The sequence below is a fragment of the Muscardinus avellanarius genome (genome assembly GCF_963383645.1).
Source record: "Muscardinus avellanarius genome assembly, chromosome: Y".
Classification (NCBI taxonomy): domain Eukaryota; kingdom Metazoa; phylum Chordata; class Mammalia; order Rodentia; family Gliridae; genus Muscardinus; species Muscardinus avellanarius.
In genome coordinates, this window is record NC_137809.1 from 6,686,418 (window position 1) to 6,710,128 (window position 23,711).

The 23,711-nt window shown below is 38.2% G+C and overlaps 1 pseudogene across 1 annotated transcript in view; it reads left to right on the plus strand.

The window, feature by feature from the left end:
* The first annotated feature begins 4,844 nt into the window (after positions 1–4,844).
* The window catches only part of LOC308279524 (adhesion G protein-coupled receptor A3-like), a 58,182-nt pseudogene continuing 39,315 nt past the window's right edge, over positions 4,845–23,711 (plus strand). The window contains exon 1 of the transcript in view: positions 4,845–5,006. The product of the transcript in view is annotated as an adhesion G protein-coupled receptor A3-like (transcript). The remainder of the gene's footprint in view (positions 5,007–23,711) is intronic.

The following is a 23,711-nucleotide window of genomic DNA, read 5'->3' on the forward strand; positions in this document are numbered from 1 at the left end:
ATTCTATTGTGTACATACCCCACAGTTTTGTAATCCATTCATCTGTTGATGAACATCTTGGCTGGTTCCATAGTTTGGAAATGGTGAATTGTGCAGTTATGAACATAGATATACATGTATTAGTTTGGTAGTTTGGTTTGTTTCTTTTGCATAGATCCCCAAAGTGGTATTGCTGGGTCAAATGGTAAATTAGTTCCCATTCTTCTTTTTTTTAATTTTTTTAAAATTTTTTATTTATTTATTTTTTATTGGTGCACTGTATTCATACATCATAGTGGGATAAAAAAAAACTTTTTTTTATATACATGCACACATTGCCCAGTTAGCCCCTACCCAATTCCCACCCCTTTCCCTCCCCATCCCTCCTTCCCATGCTTGGCTTAATGGTTGACATCTAGTATTATAGCAATTTATACAAAATTAACAATAATAATCTAATATAACAGTTTCATTTGTCTGATACAAAGCTTTTGATGACTTAAAGATAACATTCAATATTTCTTTTTGCTTTCTTTCTTACCAGAGAATATTTTTCTTTTTTTCTTTAGGTGAAACTATCATACATTTATTTATTTATTTTTCAGAAAAAAATATATCCTATAATGGAATATGGACTCTAGATACCCAAAACAATCTCGAGAAAGAAAAAAGCTAGAAGATGTATATTTTCTGATTTCAAACCTTAAAAAGCTACAATAATTGAAACAGTGTAGTACTGTTATAAAGGCAGATATATAAACCATTAGAGTTAAATAAAAGCCTAGAGATAAATTCTTCCATATATTGTCAAGTTATTTTTGACGTTTCCATGAACCTATTCATGGCAAAACTCTTCTCCCATTCTGTTGGCTCTTAGTTGAAGATCTTGACAGTTTCCTTTGCTGACAGAAGCTCTTCAGTTTCATGCAATCCCATGTATTGATTCACCTTTTAATTTGTTGTGCCTTTGGGGTCTTGTTGAGAAAGTGTTTATCTGTGCCTATGTGTTGCAGTGTTGGACCTATGCCCTCTTCAAGGACCCTCAAGGTCTCTGGTCTAATTTCCAAGTCTTTGATCAATCTTAAATTGAATCTTGTGCAGGGTGAAAAAATGGGATTTATTTCCATTTTTCCACATATGGATAACCAGTTTTGCCAACACTATTTGTTGAACAGACTATTTTTCCCAGCATATGTTTTTTACCCCTTTTTCAAAAATAAATTGGCTGTAAGTGTGTGGATTTGGTTCTGTGTCTTCTATCCTGCTCCATTGGTCTATGTATCTGTTTTTGTTGCAGTACCATGCTGTTTTTAATACAGTGGCTTTGTAGTATAAAGTCAGGTATTGTGATTCCACCTGCATGGTTTTTGTTGTTGAGAACTACTTTAAATATTCTGGGCTTTTTGTTCAACCTAATGAATTTAAGAACTGATTTTTCTATGTCTGTAAGGAATGATCTTGGTTACTTAATGTGTATTGCTTGAGATCACTTTTGGGAGTATGGTCATTTTGATAATATTTATTCTGCCTATCCATGAACATGAAAGGTGTTTCTGTCTTCTAAGATCTTCTTTTATTTCTTTTTTTCAGTGTTTTTAAATTTTATTTGTAGAGGTTTTTACCTCCTTTGTTAAGTTTATTCCTAATTACTTTCTTTTTTGTGGAAAATCCTGATTAGAAGTCTTTTCTGAAATTTTTTCAGTAGATTTATGGTTGCTAAGATTTCAATTCTAATTACATTCTTTTTTCAAAATATGATTATTTCAAGGTGTATGCACATATTTTGGGTTTTACTGTGAATGTAAAATGCCAATAAAAATAATACCTCTCTCAATAATCATACCTTCCTCCTATTTTTTTTTTTTGTTCACAGAATATCTTTCCATGCCTACATTCTCCTTTTACAGTACCTCACTATTCATTTAATTCACTTTAGACCATCACCTCTGATATTTTTCTGCATTTGATGATCCCAGACATTGACCCCACTAACTCTATAGACTTACATACTCAATGAGTCAATGTGATAGAAAACAAAAACCTAGTATAAATCTTGGCCTAAAGGCTAAATACAACATCCAATCATTTTTAAACACATTATCATCCTGGAATATTATTCTAATTAATTTAGCCTTGCAGATTTAAAAATATTTCAATACTTCTACCTGCCTTTTACATTACACACAAGCAGTTGCATCTTAGTTTTGGACATTTTTGTGACCATAACTTAAATAAACACATATAATATTTTTATAATGCACCTATACTAAACAGGTCTAAATTTTTTTCTTGTATCTCCTTTAATTCTTGTTATTTTTCAGGAGAATGAAACAGGGGGACCACAAGTTCAGGCCAACTTGGATAATACCCTATCTTAAAATAAAAAGTTAAGGAATGCAAAGCATGGTGGCATACCTTTAAGCCCAGTGCTGAGGAAGCTGAGACAAGAAAGTTGCAAGTTCAAGAACAGTTTCAACAACTATCAAGACTCTCAGGAACCAACCAAGATCCTGTTTTAAAATAACAATAATAATAATAATAATAATAATAATAATAATAATAATAATAATAATAATAATGAGCTGAGGATATAGCTCAGAGGTAGAATGTACTTGGTTTCAATTCCTAATCTAATACGCACGCACCCGCGTGCGCACACACACACACACACACACACACACACACACACACAGGCTGGGAATGTAGCTAAGTGGTAGAAATATAGGGTTCACTAGACTGGATGTTGACCAGCTTCAGGTCACATGGCTGAGGCTTTGGAAGACCCAAAAGGAACTTCTATTAAGGTCAGTTCAAACAGTTTAAACTGCAGAGGAAAGTTAAGAAGAGTTTTTTGTGAAAAATATGTGCTTATCAATGAACACTTTGCTGAAGTTATTGACAGAAGCATTTTGAGTTTGGGGGAATATATAGCAGTTTCTTTTCTGGGGTTCACTAGTAATATAGAATAATAAAGTGTGTAGATGGGAGAGATAAAAGGCAGAGTTCATAAATCTTTTATATGTGTTTTTAATTTGTTTTAATTTTTTATTTATTTATTTTTGTGGTTCTGGGGGTGGAACCCAGGGCATTCAACACCTGAGCTACACCCCCTACCCTATTTTTTATTCTTTATTTTGAAACAAGGTCTCACTAAGTTACAGAGGTTCTCACTAGGTAGCTGAGGTTGTTCACAATTCATGATCCTCCTGTCTCCGCCTCCCAAATGCTGGAATTATAAGCATGAACCAGCAAGCCCAGTTATATGTGTGTTTTTTAGATGTTACTGAGCATAAAAATGTGCCAAATATTCTGATAGAAGTTTGGAATGCTTAAAACAAATTTGTTAGAGTGATCATCTCTAGGAGTTAGAATTTTAAAAATGCCAAGTAATGCAGAAATCAAGAAAGAAAAAAAAAAAGAAAAAAAACCCTCTTGTAGACACAGTGTTTAGTGGTAAGAGTTAGACTTGGAAATGAGTGATAATTGGCTTGGAGCCTTGAGAGTCACCTGAGAATCCAGAAAAGAAGCACAAAACTGACTTGTGAGAATAAGGTCAAAATCAGGAGTGGTAGACACAGTAGGAGATTCCCAGGGTCTCAGCTTCAGCATCTACCTGTCTTTCTCCTGTGATATGTGTGGGATTGCTGGATCAGCTGGTACATTCATTCCCATTTTGAGAATCCTTCATACTGTTTTCCAATGTAGTTGTACTAATTTGCAACCCACCAACAGCGTGTAAGAGTTTCCATTTCTCCATATCCTCTCCAGAATTTATTATTGTTTAAATTTTTGATGACTGTTACCCTAATTTTAGTTTGATAGAACCTCAGTTTAGTTTTTTTATTTGAATTGTTTTGATCACTGATATTGTTGGGCTTGTTTTTATGATTTTAGCATTTCTATTTCTTTTCTGGTGAAGTGTTTATTTAACTCAGTTTACCATTTCTTAATTGAGTATTTTTAATAGTTAAGTCTCTTAAGATCTTTGTATATTCTGAAAATTAGTCTTCTATCAAAGAGCAGCTGGCAAATATCTCCCTTTCTCTATGATCTATCTGTAAACACTTGATTTATTTTGCTGAAAAAAACTTTTTATTTTAATGCATATCCTTATTACTTTTTGTTTTAATTTTTCAGGTTTGTAGTTCTTAATGAAAAAGGCACTGCCTGTGCCTTTATAAATATTGGTTCTATGTCCTCCTTTAAAAATGTGAAATTTTATTTATATAATTTTAGATCAGTTGAAGAGGACTTACTTGTCATGGGTTTGGTTTAGTTTTGTTTTCTTTCTTTTATTGGTGTGTTATACTATTTTACTTTAGATAATGTTTTCAAAATAATGCTCTCCAATTGGATTCAAAATGGTAACTCTGGGGCATAGTACATCTCAGTAGTTGTAACAAATCAAATTTAACTACCAAGAAGGCAGTGTCTTAAAAAAAATCAAAGCAGTGGAAGATACTTATGGACAGAACAAAAACACAAAAAAAGGAAACCATGCAGAATGAAGTCCAATCTTCTGAACATGAGATCCATTGCAAAGAGTAAGGGTATGCAATTGACTTGCTGTAGTGGTTGGTGCCATCTCAGGCTTATGGCCTGAGCTGAGATGGCCAGATCCATCTCCAGCTCTGCAGCCCCAAGAAATCCAGACAAGTAATCCAAGAACTTGAAGTGCAGAATGTGGCAGCAGAGCTCCAATATCTTAAATGACAAGCACCACACTTCAGGGATGCAAAAAAAAGATGCAACAGCACTCACAAGAGGCCAGCACTTTCAGTGGTGCATTGTACCCTCCAGAGACCCATTCTGCAAGAGAGAAAGGTAACCACATTGCATTACATGGCAGACTGCCCAGAGCAGCTATGGGGAACTTGGTGAACAAAGATCTGTCAGCCCATTCTGGAGATAGTTCAGTTAGAACCTCTACAGACACAGAAAAGGCCCATAGTGCTCAGTGTGTTGTACCTACAAAGGGTCACAGTAGTTTGCTCCAAGACTACACTGGATGCCCACTTCTAGTGCAGGTAGGGAGATGCAAACCCAGGGCTGGAAAGGCACAAAGCTCAGTGTGTGAAAACAGAACTTTGAGCTCACACAGAATTCATTTTCACTGGCACCTGACATCCTAACACCTGAGCATAAAGGTTTCAGAGCTGAGAAAATGGCACACTCATAATGTGGGTCCAAAAGCTGATAGTATGTTTTGGAGCAAATGAGAGACATTGAAATATACTCCAGAATCTACCACAGTGAACAGACATACAGATATTATAAAGGCCTTGGCCCTATGTATGTAAATTAGTAGGACTGCTGTTTTAGTTTTTTTTTTTTACACTGTCACTAATCCTTTTTATTCTTTTCATTTTTTGTCTAACTTATAATTATTAGTTTTTGTAAATTGATTTTTTACTTTATGCATGTTTGTTTGCACCCTCCCCATTCCTTTTATAAGCTTCCTCCCTCTAGCCTATCTACTCTCTTCTCTCAAAAATTTTCTCCTACTATATCTTCCTGTTTTATGTTCAAGCTATTTTATATTTCCATGCCTGAATACTCTGTACTAACTACAATAATCCTAGTACCTAACCTCTTATTTTCAACCAGATACTACCTTATTTACTTATTTTTTTACTCACTATATTATATTCTTTACTTTACCTGACTCCTGTGCCGATCATCCCAGTTCCTCTCTTCTTACCCGTCACCATTGAAAAAAACACTGCTTATCCATGTATGAACCTGCTGATGCCTCTAAATTTCTACTGTTAATATTGGATCAGACAGATTATCCACAGTCACACACAACAAAGAAAATGCCAAGACACTATAACAACAAACCTGAGAATCCTGAAAATATGAGAACTAAAAACAGTGAGGAAATAAGGGAAAACATGAACACTGACCTACAAGAAATGCAAAAAGTAGAATTCCAAATCCTGATCTTCAATAAGATGAAAGGCCTCACAGTAAGTGTAAAAGAATCACACCCAAGTCAATAAGAAATAAGTATTTGAATTATTTGTCTTCCTTGTTGCCCTACTTCTGGCTGTCTCTCTCTTGGCTATTTACTATTTTAAAAGCTTACATAGCACAAAGAAAGGAGAAGGATACTAGAAAGAAGTTTAGGGGCAAGGCTGGGTAAAGAAATGATAGTGTAATACTGGGTGTGTAATCCCAGTACTTGGTAAGCTGAGATAGGAGGATCGCAGGTTCAAAACAGCTTTAACAACGAGGTGAGACAGTGACTTTGACTCTGTTTCCAAATAAAAACATAAAGTAGGGCTGGGGATGTAACTCAGAGATAGAATAGTACGAAAAAAAAAAGAAATGAAAGAAGAAACAGACATTAAGAAATGAGAAGAATAAGAATGAGGCCAGGAAAGAAATGAAAAACTCAATAAATGAAATGAAGACAGCAATAAAAAGAAATTCTAGAATACTAAACAGAAAACAGAATATCCCTGTTAGAACACAGTTCATTCAAAACTGAAAGCATAGTCAACAGCATACAGAAGACATTACAACAAAACCTAAACCTCTAGCAACTATGGAACAACATGAAACATCCTAACTTATGAATAGAAGGCATTGAAGAAGGAATAGAGGTACAAACCAAGGGTGTTTATAATCTCTTCAGAACAATAATTTCAGAGAATTTCCCAAACATGGAAAGAAACTTGTACATATACATACAGGAGACATATAGAATACCATTAAGATAATATCAATGGAGGACCTCCCTATGCCAGGGAATAATCAAAAAGACCAACATAGAGGCCAAGGAAATAATCTTAAAAGCAGTGAGAACAAAAGAACGGGTGACATACAGGGGCAAAATAAAAAATCACCCCAGACTTTACAACCCATTATGGGTGCCAGGAGAGACTGGTATGATGTAATCCAAACCCTGGAAGAACACAATTTTAAACCAAAACTGCTATATTCAGCAAGGTTATTATTCAAAATTTATGGAGAGACCAAAGTGTTTCAAGATAAGCAGGATCTCAAAAAACTCATGAGTACAAAGCCAACACTAGAAAAAATAAAGAAATCATCCAAAAAGAAAAAAAAATGACGCTTATTTCAGAACCAGAGAAGAGATTAATTTGATCAGCATGGCAACTAAGCAAAGAAGAAATAAAATTATGTCAAACAGAAGATAGAGCACTAAATGGCAGGAAACAAAATCATATTTTAATAAAACAACATCAAAGGACATAACTTACCAATTATAAGACATAGAATGGCAATGTAGATTTAGAAACATAACCCAAATATATGCTGCTTGCACAAAACTCACCTTACAGCCAAAGACATTCATAGGCTGAAAGTGAAAAAATGGAAAAAGATATGTCATGCAAATGGAGACCAAAAATGAGCAGGGGCAGCAATGCAGATAAAAACAAACAAACAAGACAGACTTTAAGCTAAAACACATCAGAAAGACAAATCATATAACTTTCTACTTTCTCTAATTAAAAGGAAAATTTCATCAAAAAGATAGGATACTAAATATTTATGTCCCATGTAGGTTCACCCACATTTGTAAAACAAACCCTTCAGTACATCAGATCTCAAATAGACATAAATAGACATAAATACAATGTACATATACACACAACATATACACAACACACACACACACACACACACACACACACACATATATATATATATTTTTTCTTTTTCAGAAATATATATTATAATATATATAATAGGTCCAGGAGTGTAGCCCAGAGGTAGAAGGGTTTCCAGGAACCCCAGTACCACAAAACAAACAAACAAACAAACCACAAAAAACACTGGTTTTTTAAAAACATTAGTAAGATTGACAAACCCCTGGCCAACCTAACAGAGAGAGAGAGAGAGAGAGAGAGAGAGAGAGAGAGAGAGAGAGAGAGAGAGAGAGAGAGAGAGAGAGAGAGGGAATCAACTCAAATAATTAAAATCAGAAATAAAAAAGCAGATATCAACAGAGTGGTGAAATTCAAAGGAATATCAGAAACTATTTTGAAAATGTATACTCCAAAAAATAACTGAAAACTATGAAAGAAATTGATGGATTTTTAATCTACTAAATTAAACCATGAGGACATATCAAGCATAAATCAACCAGTAGCAAGAAAAGATATAGAAACAGCAATAAAAATTCTGCCATTAAAGAAAAGCCCAGACCAAGATGGGTTTCCAGCTGAATTCTGCAGAACCTTAAGAGAAGAACTAATCCCAATACCTCACCACTTGTTCTGGGTAATCTAAAGATAAGGAACACTCCCAAACTCTACTACATGGACAGGATCACATGAATACCAAAACAAAATAAATATACCTCAAGAATAGAAAATTACAGGCCAATATTTTTGATGAACATAGATGGAAATATTCTAATAAAATACTAACTAAAAACATTCAAAGCCCTATCAAGAGAATTGTACACTAAGACCAAGTTGGATTCATCCCAGAAAAGTAAGGCTGGTTCAACATATGCAAATCATCACATGTTATTTGCCATGTATGGGAATGGGTCTTCTCCTACTCTGTAGGCTTTCTCTTTAGGTTCTTGATGATTTCCTTTACTGAGCAGAAACTTTTTAGTTAGGTGCCATTCCACTTATTCTTGTTTTAATTTTCTGAGTTCTGCAAGTCTTGTTAAGTTACTGTTTGTTACTATATGTTGAAGGATTGAACCTATACCCTTCTCTAATGACTTTAGAGTTTCTGGCCTAATTTTTATATATTTGATCCATCTCAAGGTGATTTTTGTTGCAGGGTGAGAGAAAAGTATTTAGGTCTTTTTTTTTTTTTTTTTTTTTTTTTTGGTGGTACTGGGGTTCCTGGAAGCCCTTCTACCTCAGGGCTACACTCCCAGACCCATTTTATATTTTTATTTGGAAACAGGATCTCTTAAGCCAGCGTAGCTTGCTCAAACCTGCACAATCATCCTGTCTCCACCTCCCAAATGTGGGGATTACAAGCATGCACCACCATGCCCAGCAGGTCAATTTTTTTTTTCCTAAAAATGGACAGCAACTTTTCTCAGTACCATTTGTTTAAAAGGCTATCTTTACTTCAGCATATGTATTTGGTCCCTTGGTTGAAGATCAATTGACTTCAATTGTGTGGATTAGATTCTGTAACTTTTATTCTGTTCCATTGTTTAGTGTGCTTGTTTTGATGCCAATACAATGCTTTTTTGATGACTATAGCTCTGTAGTATAATTTGAATTCAGAAACTGTGATGCCTACTGCATGATTTATAATGCTGAAAATTGTTTTGGGTATTTGGGGTTTTTTTATTGCTCCATATAAAACTTATGACTGATTGTTTTAGGTCTGTGAAGAGTATAGTTGGAATTTTTATAGGCATTGCATCGATTCTGTAAATCACTTTTGGTAGAATGACCATTCATAAATGATATTTATCCGATTTTCCAAGAGCAAGGCAGAACTTCCCCTAATCCAAGGACTTCCTTAGTTTATTTTTTTCAGTGTTTTATAATTTTTTATTGTAGATGTGTTTTTACCTCTTTGATAAGATATATGCCTAGGTATTTTATTGGTTTTGAGGTTATTATGAATAAAATTATTTCCTATATTTTTTCTTCATGGATTCATGGTTGGCAAATAGAAAAGCTACTGAATTATATAGGCTGATTTTTTATTTTGCTACTTTGCTAAATTTGTTATTTAGGTCCAGAAGCCTTTTGTTTAAATTTTTTTGTTCCTCTACATATAAGATCACACCGCCTGTAAACAATATAATTTTATATTTTGTGCTTTTATTGGTGGATTATAGTCTCACAACATATGTAAATGATTTTACTTTTGTTTCCCCCTCCTCATTTTCTTTTCTCTCAATACGGAGTATCCAGATTGACATTGTTATATATTTACATGTACACACATAGTAATATTATTTATATTAATGAACTTAAGTATTCTTCCACCCCTACCCTTATAACTTCTCACAGGCTCCTCTGAGATGTTTCTCTATCTGTAGTCTCTCTTGTATAACAATTACTTCCTATCCTGTATATATTTTAAAAAATGCATATGCCGGGCATGGTGGTGCACGCTTGTAATCCCCGTGCTTGGGAGGCGGAGACAGGAGGATTGCGCAGGTTCGAAGCCAGCCGCACGTAAGAGACCCTGTTTCAAAAATATAAAATAGGTCTGGGAGTGTAGCCCGGAGGAAGAAGGGCTTCCAGGAACCCCAGTACCACCAAAAAAAAAAAAATGCATATGACTCATCAATTTCTTTAATTAACTATTCTCACATAACAATGTTTTTCAGATCCTTTCATTAAAAACATACTTTTAAAAATTTTTATAGAAATTTCTTTTTTCTAATTGTTTATGGGTAGATTTTAGTCATATATCTAAATGGCATACAAAATGGTAGAGTCATACATGTACATCTCACCCATTTATCCCTTTTGCAATTTCTATCCCATTTTTTCTCTCTCCATCCCTCTTTCCTTCTTATGTTTGGCCTAGTGATTAATTTTGATATGTTTGTGAATGTACATCATGTACATTGGGGAATATCTCTCTTTCTTCTCCCATTTTTCCCATTCAATATCATGTTGAGCATTTTGTCATAAATATATTGGTTATTTGAATTTCTTCTCTTACATAGTGTCTATTTAGTTCACTTGCCTAGTTTTTGATTGGGTTGTTTTCTTAGGACTGAGTTTCTATAGTTCTCTGTATATTCTACATATTAGTCATCTATGGGAGAAATAGTTGGCAAAAATATTTTTCATTCTGTCAGCTCTTTGTTGAAGTTCTTGATTGATTTCTTTGCTGTACAGAAGCTCTTGTGTTTAATGCAGTACCATTTATTGATCTGCCTTTTAGTTTATTTTGTCTTTGGTGTCTTGCTAAAGATTTTTTGCCAGGTGTGGTGGTGCACGCTTGTAATCCCGTCGCTCAGGAGGTGGAGACAGAAGGATCATGCAGGTGCAAAGCCAGCCTCAGCTGGCTTAAGAGACCCTATTTCTGCCGGGTGTGGTGGCGCACGCTTGTAATCCCGGCGCTTGGGAGGCAGAGACAGGAGGATCGCGCAGGTTCGAAGCCAGCCGCGCGCGCTGGCTTAGGAAACCCTGTTTCCAAATAAAAATGTAAAAATAGGTCTGGGAGTGTAGCCCGTAGGTAGAAGGGCTTCCAGGAACCCCAGTACCACCAAAAAAATAAAATAAAAAAGATAAGAGACCCTATTTCCAAATAAAATATAAAATAGATCTGGGAGTGTAGCCCGGAGGTAGAAGGCCCCTGGGTTCCATCCCCAGGACCACCAAAAAAAAAAAAAAAAAATTTCTTTTTACCTGTCCCTGTATGTTAAAGTGTTAAAGCTATGCTCTCTTCAAAGAGTTGCAAATTCTCTGGTCTCACTTTCAAATCTTTGATACATCTTGAATTAACTTTCATGCTGGGTGAGAAAGTGGGGCTTATTTCCATTTTTCTTAATATGGTTAACCAGTTTTGCCAACTCCAGTTGTTAAAGAGGCTATTGTCAAGTGTATATATTTGGTCTATGTGTCTGGTTTTGTGCCAATACCATGCTTTTTTTTTATCACTATAGCTTTGCAATATAATTTGAAGTCAAGTTTTGCAATGCCTCCTGTATGATTTTGTTGCTGAGAAATACTCTGGATAGTCTGGGTTTTTGTTTTTCCAAATAAATTTAAAAACTGATTGTTCTTTTTCTGTGAGAAATAATCCTGGAATGGCCATTCTGAAGAGGATGCAATGAAGAAGGAGCCACAGGGAAAGCTCACCAAGTGCTGTGTACATGTATGTCCTTACCACTCTGAACTATATAATGTAAAAATACATTGAACCAATAAAATTATATTAAAAATAAAAAAATAATAGAAGAAAAGATGGCGAGTTTTAAAAAGATAAAAATGAACCTCAGAACTAATTTGTCTACTTCTGCCATTGCTGTCTATATCTGATAGAAAACATAGGTGATTTTTTTCCCTCCAGCATATGTGTCTTTATAATGTTCCACCAAAACTTTAGGAACTACTACATTCTCAGACACAGGCCCCAACACCATGTTTTCTATAAAGGTTCTTGAGTGGCTGTATAAGATACCCATTCTGCGGAACTGAATGAGCTGGTGTTGGGATCAACAAAATATTCAATAGCTTATCCTCACATGATATTTTACTGAGAAGGTTAAGGACCAAGGTTCATCATACATGAACTTCTCTTAAACCCATAAAATATTTATTATTTTTAGGTGGTACTGGGGGTGGAACCCAGGGGCTTTTCTACCTCCAGGCTATACTCTCAGACCTATTTTCTATTTTATTTGGAAAAAGGGTCTCACTAAATTGCAAAGAGCCTCACTAAGTAGCTGAAGCTGGCTTTGAACTGTGTCAGCCTACCAAGCACAGGCATTACAAGCATGCACCACCACTCCCGGCTTTATTATTATTTTTATCCCATGTGTTACTGGAATTTGAACGCATTAGTGTTCTATCTATGAGCTTGAACCCTGTTTTTTAACAGGTCTCACTAGGATGTTGAGAATATTGCTACATTGCTGAGGCTGGCCTCAAACCTGAAATAAATGAGTAATGTGAGTATGTATGCCTCTACTGTCTTGTATTCCATTAAGATATATGAATACAATGCACAAATAAAAACTTATAAAGCAGTATATACATTCTATTCATTTTATACTAAAGAGTTTATTGCCCAGACAATTTTTTGTACTACTGGTCATTAATGTCTGAGTGATTCTCCCTGTAAGCAACACTCCTAGAAATTTGTAATGTTTATTTAAAACAGGATCTTTCTAACATATATAGGCTGGCCTCCAGTTTTTGAACTCCTGTCACAGCCTTAATAATAATAGATTATAAGCATAGGACAATATTCTTGACTTTTGTGGACATTTTTAAGTCAAGTCAGTAAATATAAAGAGAACCTCAAAACTTTAAGGCAACACATTATATATACACAAATGAAAGACATTGTATTTCCATTTTATTTTGCTTCATTTGTTTTGTTCATGAAAGTTATGAGTATTATATATTCTAGCAAAAACTTTACTAGTCCTTAAATACTCAATTATGTGCCTCTGAATTTTTTTTAAAAATGACTAAATGAACAGGATGATTTATTTATTTATTTATTTATTTATTTATTTATTTATTTATTTATTTATTTATTTATTTGTGGTACTGGGGTTCCTGGAAGCCCTTCTACCTCCACGCTACAATCCCAGACTTATTTTATACTTTTTAAATTTGGAAACAGGGTCTCTTAAGCCAGCGTGGCTGACTTAGAGCTTTTGCAATCTTTCTGTCTCTGCCTCCCAAGTGCGGGGATTACAAGTGTGCACCACCACGCCCAGATTTTTATTTTATTTTATTGTTTATTATTTTTTTAATTAATTTATTTTTTAAATTGGTGCATTGTAGTCATATATCAATCACATTGGAGTACAAGACCTGAGAGGATATACAGGCACACATCATCCAATTAGCCCTCCTCCAGCCCCCATCCCATTCCCTCCCCCTCCCTCCATCCCACGCTTCTTTGGTGATTTACTTTGATACATTTGTTTATGTACCTCCTGCGTTTTAAAGAGGCTCCATCCTCCAGTATTACATACCCTCTGAGTGGTCACATTTGTTGCTTCACTATAGGGCCCTTTCTATAGCTCAACCTCTTCCTGTTGCCCTTTTCCTCCTAGTTATTGCTAATTAAGAGAAGCATCTGATTTATATTTTCTGCGATATTTCTCTGTGCATGCTGTGTTGCAAGTACCGATCCCACTCTTGATGGTCCCAGTAGTGACCTGGCTACTCATTGGACTGATCCAGACCTCGCTGGCTCAAGCAGCAGCCTTGCCTCATGGGAGGCCCCAGTTCTGGTCTCGCTGCCCCTGCACTGGTCTAACCCCTAAGCTGGCTTTGGTCCCGGCCTTGGAGGCCGCAGGAGTGAATTTGCCTCACGCCAGGCTCCGATGCTGGCCATTGGCCCCTGCACCGGCCTAACCCCTTGGCAGGATTCCAATCCCGGCCTCGAATGCCCCAGCACCGGCCTAGCCTCACAGCAGGCTCCAATGCTGGCCTCGTTGGCCCCAGCACCGGCCTAACCCCTCAGCAGGTTCTGTTCCCGGGTTAGGAGGCCCCAGCACTGGCCATGTCTCACGGCAGGCTCCGATGCTGGCCTCGCCTCATAGCAGGCTCCGATGCCGGCCTTGCTGGCCCCAGCACCGGTCTAGCCCTTCAGCAGGTTGTTATCCTGGCCTCGGAAGCCCCAGTACCGGCCTTGCCTCACAGCAGGCTCCGATGCCGGCCTCGCTGGCCCCAGCACCAGCCTAACCCCTCGACAGGCTCTTATCCTGACCTCGGAGGCCCCAGTACCGGCCTTGCCTCAAGGCAGGCTCCAATCCCAGCCTTGGAGGCCTCAGCACCGGCCTTGCCTCACGGCAGGCTCCAATGCTGGCCTTGCTGGCCCCAGCATTGGCCTCACCCCTCGGGAGGCTCCAATCCCGGGGTCAGAGGCCCCAGTACCGGCCTTGCCTCATGGCAGGCTCCGGTGCCAGCCTCGCTGGCCCCAGAACCGGCCTAACCCCTCGGCCGGCTCCAATACTGGCCTCGGAGGTCCCAGCACTGGCCATGCCTCACGGCAGGCTGCAATGCCGGCCTCACTGACTCCAGCACTGGCCTAACCCCTCAGCAGGCTCTTATCCTCGCCTAGGAGGCCCCAGTATTGGCCTTGCTTCACGGCAGGCTCCGATGCCGGCCTCGCTGGCCCCAGCACCGGCCTAACCCCTTAGCAGGCTCTTATCCTGGCCTCGGAGGCCCCAGTACCGGCCTTGCCTCAAGGCAGGCTCCGATGCTGGCCTCACTGGCCCCAGCACCGGCCTAACCCCTCGGCAGGCTCCAATCCCAGCCTTGTAGGCCCCAGCACTGGTCATGCCTCAAGGCAGGCTCCGATGCCGACCTCGCTGGCCCCAGCACCGGCCTAACCCCTCGGCAGGCTCTTATCCTGGCCTCGGAGGCCCCAGTACCAGCCTTGCCTCACGGCAGGCTCCGATGCCAGCCTCGCTAGCCCCAGCACCGGCCTAACCCCTTGGCAGGCTCTTATCCTGGCCTCGGAGGCCCCAGCACCGGCCTTGCCTCAAGGCAGGCTGATGCCAGCCTCGGAGGCCCCAGCACCGGCCTTGCCTCAAGGCAGGCTGATGCCAGCCTCAGAGGCCCCAGCACCAGCCTTGCCTTACGGCAGGCTCCAATGCTGGCCTCGCTGGCCCCAACACAGGCCTAACCCCTTGGCAGGCTCCGATCCCGGCCTTGGAGGCCCCAGCACTGGTCATGCCTCATCGTAGGCTCCAATGCTGGCCTCGCTGGCCCCAGCACCAGCTTAACCCCTCGGCAGGCTCTTATCCTGGCCTCGGAGGCCCCAGTACCAGCCTTGCCTCAGGGCAAGGTCCAATCCCGGCCTCGGAGGCCCCAGCACTGGCCTTGTCTCACAGCAGGCTCTGATGCCGGCCTCGCTGGCCCCAGCAGCGGCCTAACCCTTCGGCAGGCTCTTATCCTGGCCTCGGAGGCCCCAGTACCGGCCTTGCCTCAAGGCAGGCTCTGATCCCGGCCTCGGAGGCCCCAGCACTGGCCTTGCCTCACGGCAGGCTCCGATGCCAGCCTCGCTGGCCCCAGCACCGGCCTAACCCCTCAGCAGGCTCCGGTCCTATCCTCGGGGGCCCAGGCACTGGCCTTGCCTCATGGCAGGCTCCGATGCCGGCCTCGCTGACCCCAGAACCGGCCTAACCCCTCAGCAAGTTCCGGACCCAACCTCGGAGGCCCTAGCACAATCTTGCCTCATGGCAGGCCCCAATGCCGGCCTTGCTGGCCCCAGCATCAGTCTAACCCCTCTGCAGGTTCCAATCCCGGCCACGGAGGCCTCAGCAGTGGCCTTGCCTCACAGCAAGCTCTGATGTCGGCCACTGGCCCCGGCGCCCGCCTAACCCCTCAGCAGGTTCCGATCACTGTCTCTGTGGTTATTATTTCAAAGGTTCCAGGTGTAATGTATCAGATCTCTGCCTCCCCTGAGTATTGGCCACTGGCATTGCCACTGCCTCCACCGTTTCAAATCCTTCCCAGGCTCTTTTTCCACTCTGAATGTTGTCCAGTGTTCCTAAGCATGCATGATGGTAGCATTTGACATTTGGTGTAATTTCTCCAAAAAAATAAAGTTGGTAATATCCGGTTTCTGCTTCTCCTGAATACAAGTCTCCACCACCATTGCAGAGAACTCTTTCAACACGGCATTTCTCCTTGGTCTCCGCTAAACTCTCTCCTTACATGTGATGTCTGAGATTCTTAACAATATAGAGAAATAGCAGTCCTCTTTCACGGCGAATTTTTCCATAAGTTCCAGTGCATTTAGATAAGTTTTGTCTGCATCTCCAGTGTCCTGGCATCCATAACGGCTTTCTTACCTCCTCTCCGATATTTTTCTTTATCTTTTTCTGTTCTGGGCCCAGTTTCTCCAGGGGTCTGGCGTGCTACTCGCAGTTCAGCCTGGGGCCCAGAGTCCCATGTCCCGGGCCCCAGCTGGCATGCCCCACGCGCGACCCCTGCCCAGAACCCAGCGTCTTACTGGGCCTGGTTTCTCCAGGGGTCTGGCGTGCTACTTGCAGTTTGTCCTGAGGCCCAGAGTCCCGCGACCCTGGCCCCATCTGGCGTGCCCCGCGCGCAACCCCTGCCCAGAACCCAGCTTCTTACTGGGCCTGGTTTCTCCAGGGGTCTGGCATGCTACCCAGATTTTTATTTTAAACTGTAATAATTTGTTTTTTCCTAGTCTCTGCCAATTTGTAACTTTTTTATTAAGCATTTATACCTTAGTATCTTCACTATATTATCTGAACATCCCCAGGTGTTTATTAAAGGCATTTGCTTTTTGAATAGTGACTTTTACCACTGAATCTCAGCCAGTTGAGAAACTGCCACACTAATCCAGACAGAAGCTCCCACAAAGAGAGAGTAGAAAATGCTTCTTTTGAGCTGGAAGATCATGGTTTTCCTGTTGGTAGTGGAAATTTTACTATTTTCCCCCAAATGTTCAAAATAGATATTAAGGAAATCACAAGAAAAAAACTTACAAAAAAGCATTTTGGCAAGAAAATTTAATTATGAAAAGAAGGATGAAAGTACCCTGTGTGGGCATCCAATCAACTTTTTATCCTCTAATGCTTAGCCCAGTGAATTGTTTCCATTGGTTAAAGTATTCAAAATCTAGAAGCTGCATACTAAAAGCACTTGTTTCAGGGCATATTTTGTCCCTAGTGCCTGTGGTTGAGGGTGACATGGGGTGATTCCTGCATTGCAAAGTCTTGGCTGAGAACAGAAGCTATAAGTCCACTCCAGAAGACAGCACCAGGCAATCCCCTTTCCCACACAATAATCCCACTGTCCAGTTTTAGCCTTATATACCGAGGTAACTCATGCCACTGGAATTAGAAAAAAGCAGTAGTATCAACTATGATCAACTATGATCAACTATGATATCAGACCAAGCTTATCATGAGAGACTAAACCTGCCATTTTTATTGGTAAAAGAAACAATCTAAAGATTGGAAATAATGATAGTGAACATTTATGTCCCAAATATAGGTGCAGCAGTGTTCAAACAACAAACTCTTTGTGACATTAAGTCACACACAAGTATCAATACAAAAATACTAGAAAACTTCAACACCCCCCCCAAAACCCTAGAATGATCTTTTAGACAAAAGGTCAGTAAAGATGTCTCAGACCTAAAGAATACCAAAAACCAAATGGATCTGTAATACACATATAGTATATTCCACCCAACTACAGAAGAGTTCATATTTTTTTTTTCAGCTGCCTACAGAACCTTCTCTAAAACAAATCACATTCTGGGCCACAAAGTGATCACTAGCACATTTAAAAAACTGTGACACAGTTCTCTGTGTCTTTTCAGAGCATAATGGAATGAAACTAGAAATCAACTATAAATATACTCAAAGAAATCACATAAAAATGTGGAGACAGACCACCACAGAGCTGAATAAAAAAATGGGTCATAGAAGAAGTCAGGGGTAAAATAAAATAAATCCCCAAACAAAACAGAAGTAAACAAAAATAGAGAGACAACATATCAAAACCTCTGAGATGGCTTTAAGCAGTATCAAGTGAAAAAATAATAACACTGAGTGCCCACATGAGAAGAACCGAAAATCAACAAATAACCTAATGAAACACCACAGACCTCTTCTAAAACAAGAACAATCTAACCCCAAAACATTATTAAAGTAAGACTAAAAATCAATGATGTAGAAAAAAATCAGAAAATCAACAAAACCAAAAGCTGGTTTCTGGGAAAAAAATTAACAAATAGATAAATATCTAGCCAATTTAACCAAAAAAGAGAGAAACATAAAATAAATATGATTATATTATATTAAAATTATATATTTTATATATAATATTATTAATATTACATAATATTGTGTTGTATTAATATATTATTATTAAATAATATTATATTGCATTCATAATATAAATTATGAAGATAAGAAATAAAAAAGAAGATATTACCACTGACATTGTAGAAATCCAGAGGATTATTAAGAAACTACTTTAGAAAACAGTAGAACAAAGTGTAAAATCTGGAAGAAATTGAAAACATGCTAGATAAACAAAACATTCCTAAACTGAATCAAGAATAGAAAATTTAAACCAAAGAATATCAATCAAAGAGATTGAAGCAGCAGTAAAAAAATCTACCACCACAGGCCGGGCGTGGTGGCGCACGCTTGTAATCCCTGCGCTTGGGAGGCGGAGACAGGAGGATTGTGCTGGTTCGGAGCCAGCCTCGCTGGCTTAAGAGACCCTGTTTCCAAATAAAATATATAAAATAGGTCTGGAAGTGTAGCCCAGAGATAGAAGGACTTCCAGGAACCCCAGTACCGCAAAAAAAAAAAAAAAAAAAATTCTACCACCAAAAAAAAGCCCAGGACCAGATGTTTCCCAAGTGAATTTTATAAAAACCTTTATGGAAAATTAATTTTTAATATTTTAAAATTTTATTTTGTGAGAGAGAAAGAAACAGGACTTTTGCCAAAACATTCTTTGAAATCAATATCACATTAATACCAAAACTAAATAAAGACAACTAAAGGAAGAAATATTATAGGCCTACATCTTTAATAAACTTAGATTCACAACAGCTAAACACAATACTAGAAAAGCACATTCAAAACAACATCAATAAAATCATACACCATCACCAATAGGGTTCATCCCATAGATGCAAATGTGGTACAACATACAAAAATCATTCTATGTAATTCATCACAGAAACAGAAACAAGGACAAAGATCACATGATCATTTAAAAACATGCTGAAAAAAGAATTTGAAAATCCAACATCCATTTATGCTAAAATCATTGCAGAGAATCAGAATAGAAAGAACATACCTCAACATCATATAGGAAATATATAATAGGGTCACAATCAATATAAAATCAAATGGGAAAAATCTGCAAGAATTTCCCCTAAAAACAGAAACAAGAGAAAATATGCTTTATCACTGCTTCTATTCAATATAGTAATTGAGACTCTACACTGAGTAATAAGCAAAAAAAGAAAATCAACTTTTGCTATATGTAGATGATAAGATATTTACCTCATAGACACAACAAACTCAGCTGACAGGTTTATAGAACTGATCAACAAAATCAGAAAACTACAAAATCAATCTTAAAAAATTTAGATGCTTTTCTGTATGCCAACCATAAATTCACTAAAAAAAATCAGAAAACACTTCCTCTCAGGATCACCCACAAAAAATAAAATATTTAGGAATAAACTTAATCAATGGTGTAAAAAAATCTTTACAAATAAATTATAAAACAGAGTGAGGTGTGGTGGCACACACTTGCAATTTCAGAATTTGGGAAGCTGAGTCAGGAGAACTGTTGTTTGTGGAAAGTCTCAGCTACTTAGTGAAGCCCTCTGTAAAACAGTAAGACCCTGATTTACAATAAATAAAACAACACTGGGGGTGTAGCTCAGAGGAAGAATGTTCCTGGGTTCCATTCCCAGTACTGCAAAAAAATATGATAGGGAAGCGATGAGAAAAAGGCGATGAGAAATGCAGCATATCTCACTAACTAAAGCAAATTAAGTTCAACTACTGAGAAGGCAGTGTCTTAATCAAATTAAAGTCAGCTTATGACCCAAAACAGACTCAGGGTCTATGGCAGGAGAAATCCAGTAACTCTGATCTGTGAGATTCACTGCAACACAAAAAAAGCACAAGCAAGCTGGAGACATGGCAGCCGCTGATGCCATAATGGGCCACTGGCCCAAACAGGGTCTTTGGGCATGGCAGCCCCAAGAAATTCAGAAAAAAATACCCCAAGAGTCTGAAAGTGGCCATAGAGCTCCAATATCTTAAGCTGCAAGCTCACCCGAGAAGCTGAGCAGCAACATTTGCTCACCAGAGGTGGCACCCACAAAAGCATAGGGAGACTTTCAGGAACCCAGAACTGGACCTGCTAACCATCTGCATAGAGAATCAGTGGGATATGAAAGAATTGCCAGCCCTTCAGAACTCCAGACTAAGCTGCCACATAACAAGGTGAGCTCAGATGAGCTATGGAACCCAGCAGGCACACAGTGAGTGCCACCAGACACGGTGATAACTGTGTGTGCTGAGGGGGGCAAGTTAAAATACAGTGCCACAAGGGGTCACTCCAAGTAAATACGAGACATTGGAATATACTCCAAAAACTATCACATCAATCTGACATTCAGAAATTACACTAACCCTCCCTATATTTGTAAAGTAGTAGGACTATTTTTTGTTGTTGTTGTTGGTGGTGGTGGTGGTGGTGGGTTTTTTTTTTTTTCTGTTTTTGTTTGGTTTTGGGGGTTTGGGGTTTTTGGGGGTTTGGGGGGTTATATTTTTCTTTTTTCTTTTTTTACTTTTAACTGAGTTTCTTGTTTGCTTGGTTCTTTCACTTTATCTCACACAGTTGCTAGTTTGCTTATTTCATTTTATTTTTATCCTGTTTATTCACTTAACCCTTTTTGTTCTCTCTTGGTGGTCTATTTTTGTTTTTGTTGATGTTGTTTATATTTGAGGTATAATAGTTAGCATTTGTACCTTATTTTACTTTATTCATTTGTGTTTGCTCCTTCCCCCCACTCCTACAAAAGTCATCAATTTAGACTATCTACAATCTTCCCTCAAAACTTTTTCTTTGTCCCCTAACTGTATCTCTTTGTTTAATACACAAAGTTTCTCACAGCTCCATACTTAAGTATTCTAATAAATATGAGTCCTACTATCTAACCTTCTCCCATTTTAAACCTTAAACCTTATTATACTAAAATTCTTCCACAACCTAATTATATCCTCTACCTATTCTGACTCCTGCAGCCAACACCCTAGCTAATCCACCATCACCCAACACTCACCACTCAAAAAAGTACTTCTTACCTGTTGACTCTTCTAAATTCCTACTTCTAACACTGGACTAAACATAATACCCACAAATGATGGGAGGACATCAGAAAAAAGGCCTGAGAACTTTTAAAATATGAGAACCAGAAATAGTGGAGACATAACAGAAATCATGAATACTGACCTACAAAAAATGCAAGAAGGGGAGTTCTGAATCTTGATGTACATTGTGATGAAAGGATATAAAACAAGTCTAGAGGAGATGAAAAATGAATTAGAAATACTAAGAATCAGAGGGAGGTCTGCAATGAAATGATAGAGTCAAAAAATGAAATAAAGACAGCAATAGAAAGGAATTCTGGAATATTAGATGAAATGGAAAGTAGAATATCACTATTAGAAAACAGTTCATACAAAACCAAAACCACAGTCAACAGTATACAGAAGTCACTATAGCAACTATGGGATAACATGAAGTATACTAACTCATGGATAAAAGCCATTGAAGAAGGGATAGAGGTATAGACCAAGGTCATCCATAACCTCTTTGGAGAAATAATTTCAGAGAATTTTCCAAATATGGTAAGAGACTTGATTCTTCTTGTCCAGGAGACATACAGAACACCATTAAGACAGATCAAAGAAGGACATTCCTATGCCACATAATAATCAAAATGACTATTATAGAGGTCAAGGAAAAAATCTTAAAAGCAGTGAGAACAAAATGAGAGGTGAAAAGTAGAGCAAAACAATAATAATCACCCCAGATTATACAGCCCAGGTCACGAATGCTAGAAGAGACTGGTATGATGTGATTCAGACCCTGGAAGAAAACAACTTCCAAATAAAACTACTATATCCAGCAAAACTACTATTCAAAATTGATGGAGAAATAAAAGTATTTTAAGATAAAATCTCAAAAAATTCATGAATTCAAAGCCAACACTTGAGAACATACTTAAAGAAATAAACCATAAAGAATAAAAAAGAAGTAGAATTCAGAACCAGAGAAGAGAGGAAGTTGATCAGTAGGGCATTTAAGTAAAGAAGAAAGAACAAGCTACCAAACAGAAGACAGGACACAAAATGACAGAAAACAAAAATCATATTTTAATAATAATTTTTAACATCAAAGGACTTAGCTCACCAATCAAAAGACATAGACTGACAATATGGATTAAAAAATATAATCCAAATATATGCTGTTGGCAAGAAACTCACCTTACAGCCAAAGATGATTGAAAGTGAAAAGATGAACAAAGATATACCATGCTATTGGAGACCAAAAAAGGGCAGGGGTAGTAACCCTAATATCCAACAAAACAGACTTTAAACTAAAACACTATCAAAAGAGACAAAACAGGGTATTTCCTTATATTAAAAGGAATAACACACCAAGAAGATATAATGATAGTAAATGTTTTTGCCCCAAATGTGGGTGCATCCACATTTGTAAAATGAACCTTTCATTTCTCAACCATCAAATTTCAAATAGACCCAAATACAATAATTCTGGGAGATTTTAACATGCCTCTCACACCACTGGATCAATCTTCAAGGCAAAAGATGAGTAAAGACTTTTTAGAACTAAAGAAAACTATAAACCAAATGGACCTAATAGACAAATACAGAATAGTCTAACCAGGAACTACAGAATACACATTCTTCTCAGCAGCCCATGGAATATTCTCAAAAATAGATCACATTCTGGGACACAAAGAAGGCACAGCACCAGCATATTCAAAAGGTGAAATATAATTCCTTGCATCTTTTTAGACCATAATGGAACAAAAATAGAAATCAACAACAGGAAACCCAAAAGAAACTATTTAAATGCATGGAAATTGAATAATACATATTGAATGATGAATGTGTAAGAGTGGGAATTAGGGAGAAGTAAAGAAATTTATAGAAATAAATGAAAACAGAGAAACAACTTACCAAAATCTATGGGCCACTATGAAGTCAGTAGCAAGAGGAAAGTTTACTGCATTGAGTGCCCCCATAAGAAGAACAGAGAATCACCAAGTAAAGAACCTAATGACACAACTCAAGGACCTATAAAGACTGCAAGAGTCTAATCCCAAAGCCAACAGAAGACAGGAAATTATTTAAATCAGAGCAGAAATAAATGAAATAGAAAAAAAAAAAAAAACTTCAAAGAATCAACAAAACAAAAAGCCGGTTCTTTGAAAAGATTAATAGAATTGATAAACCTCTAGCCAACCCAACAAAAGGAAAGTGAGAATCAGCTCAAATTAGTAAA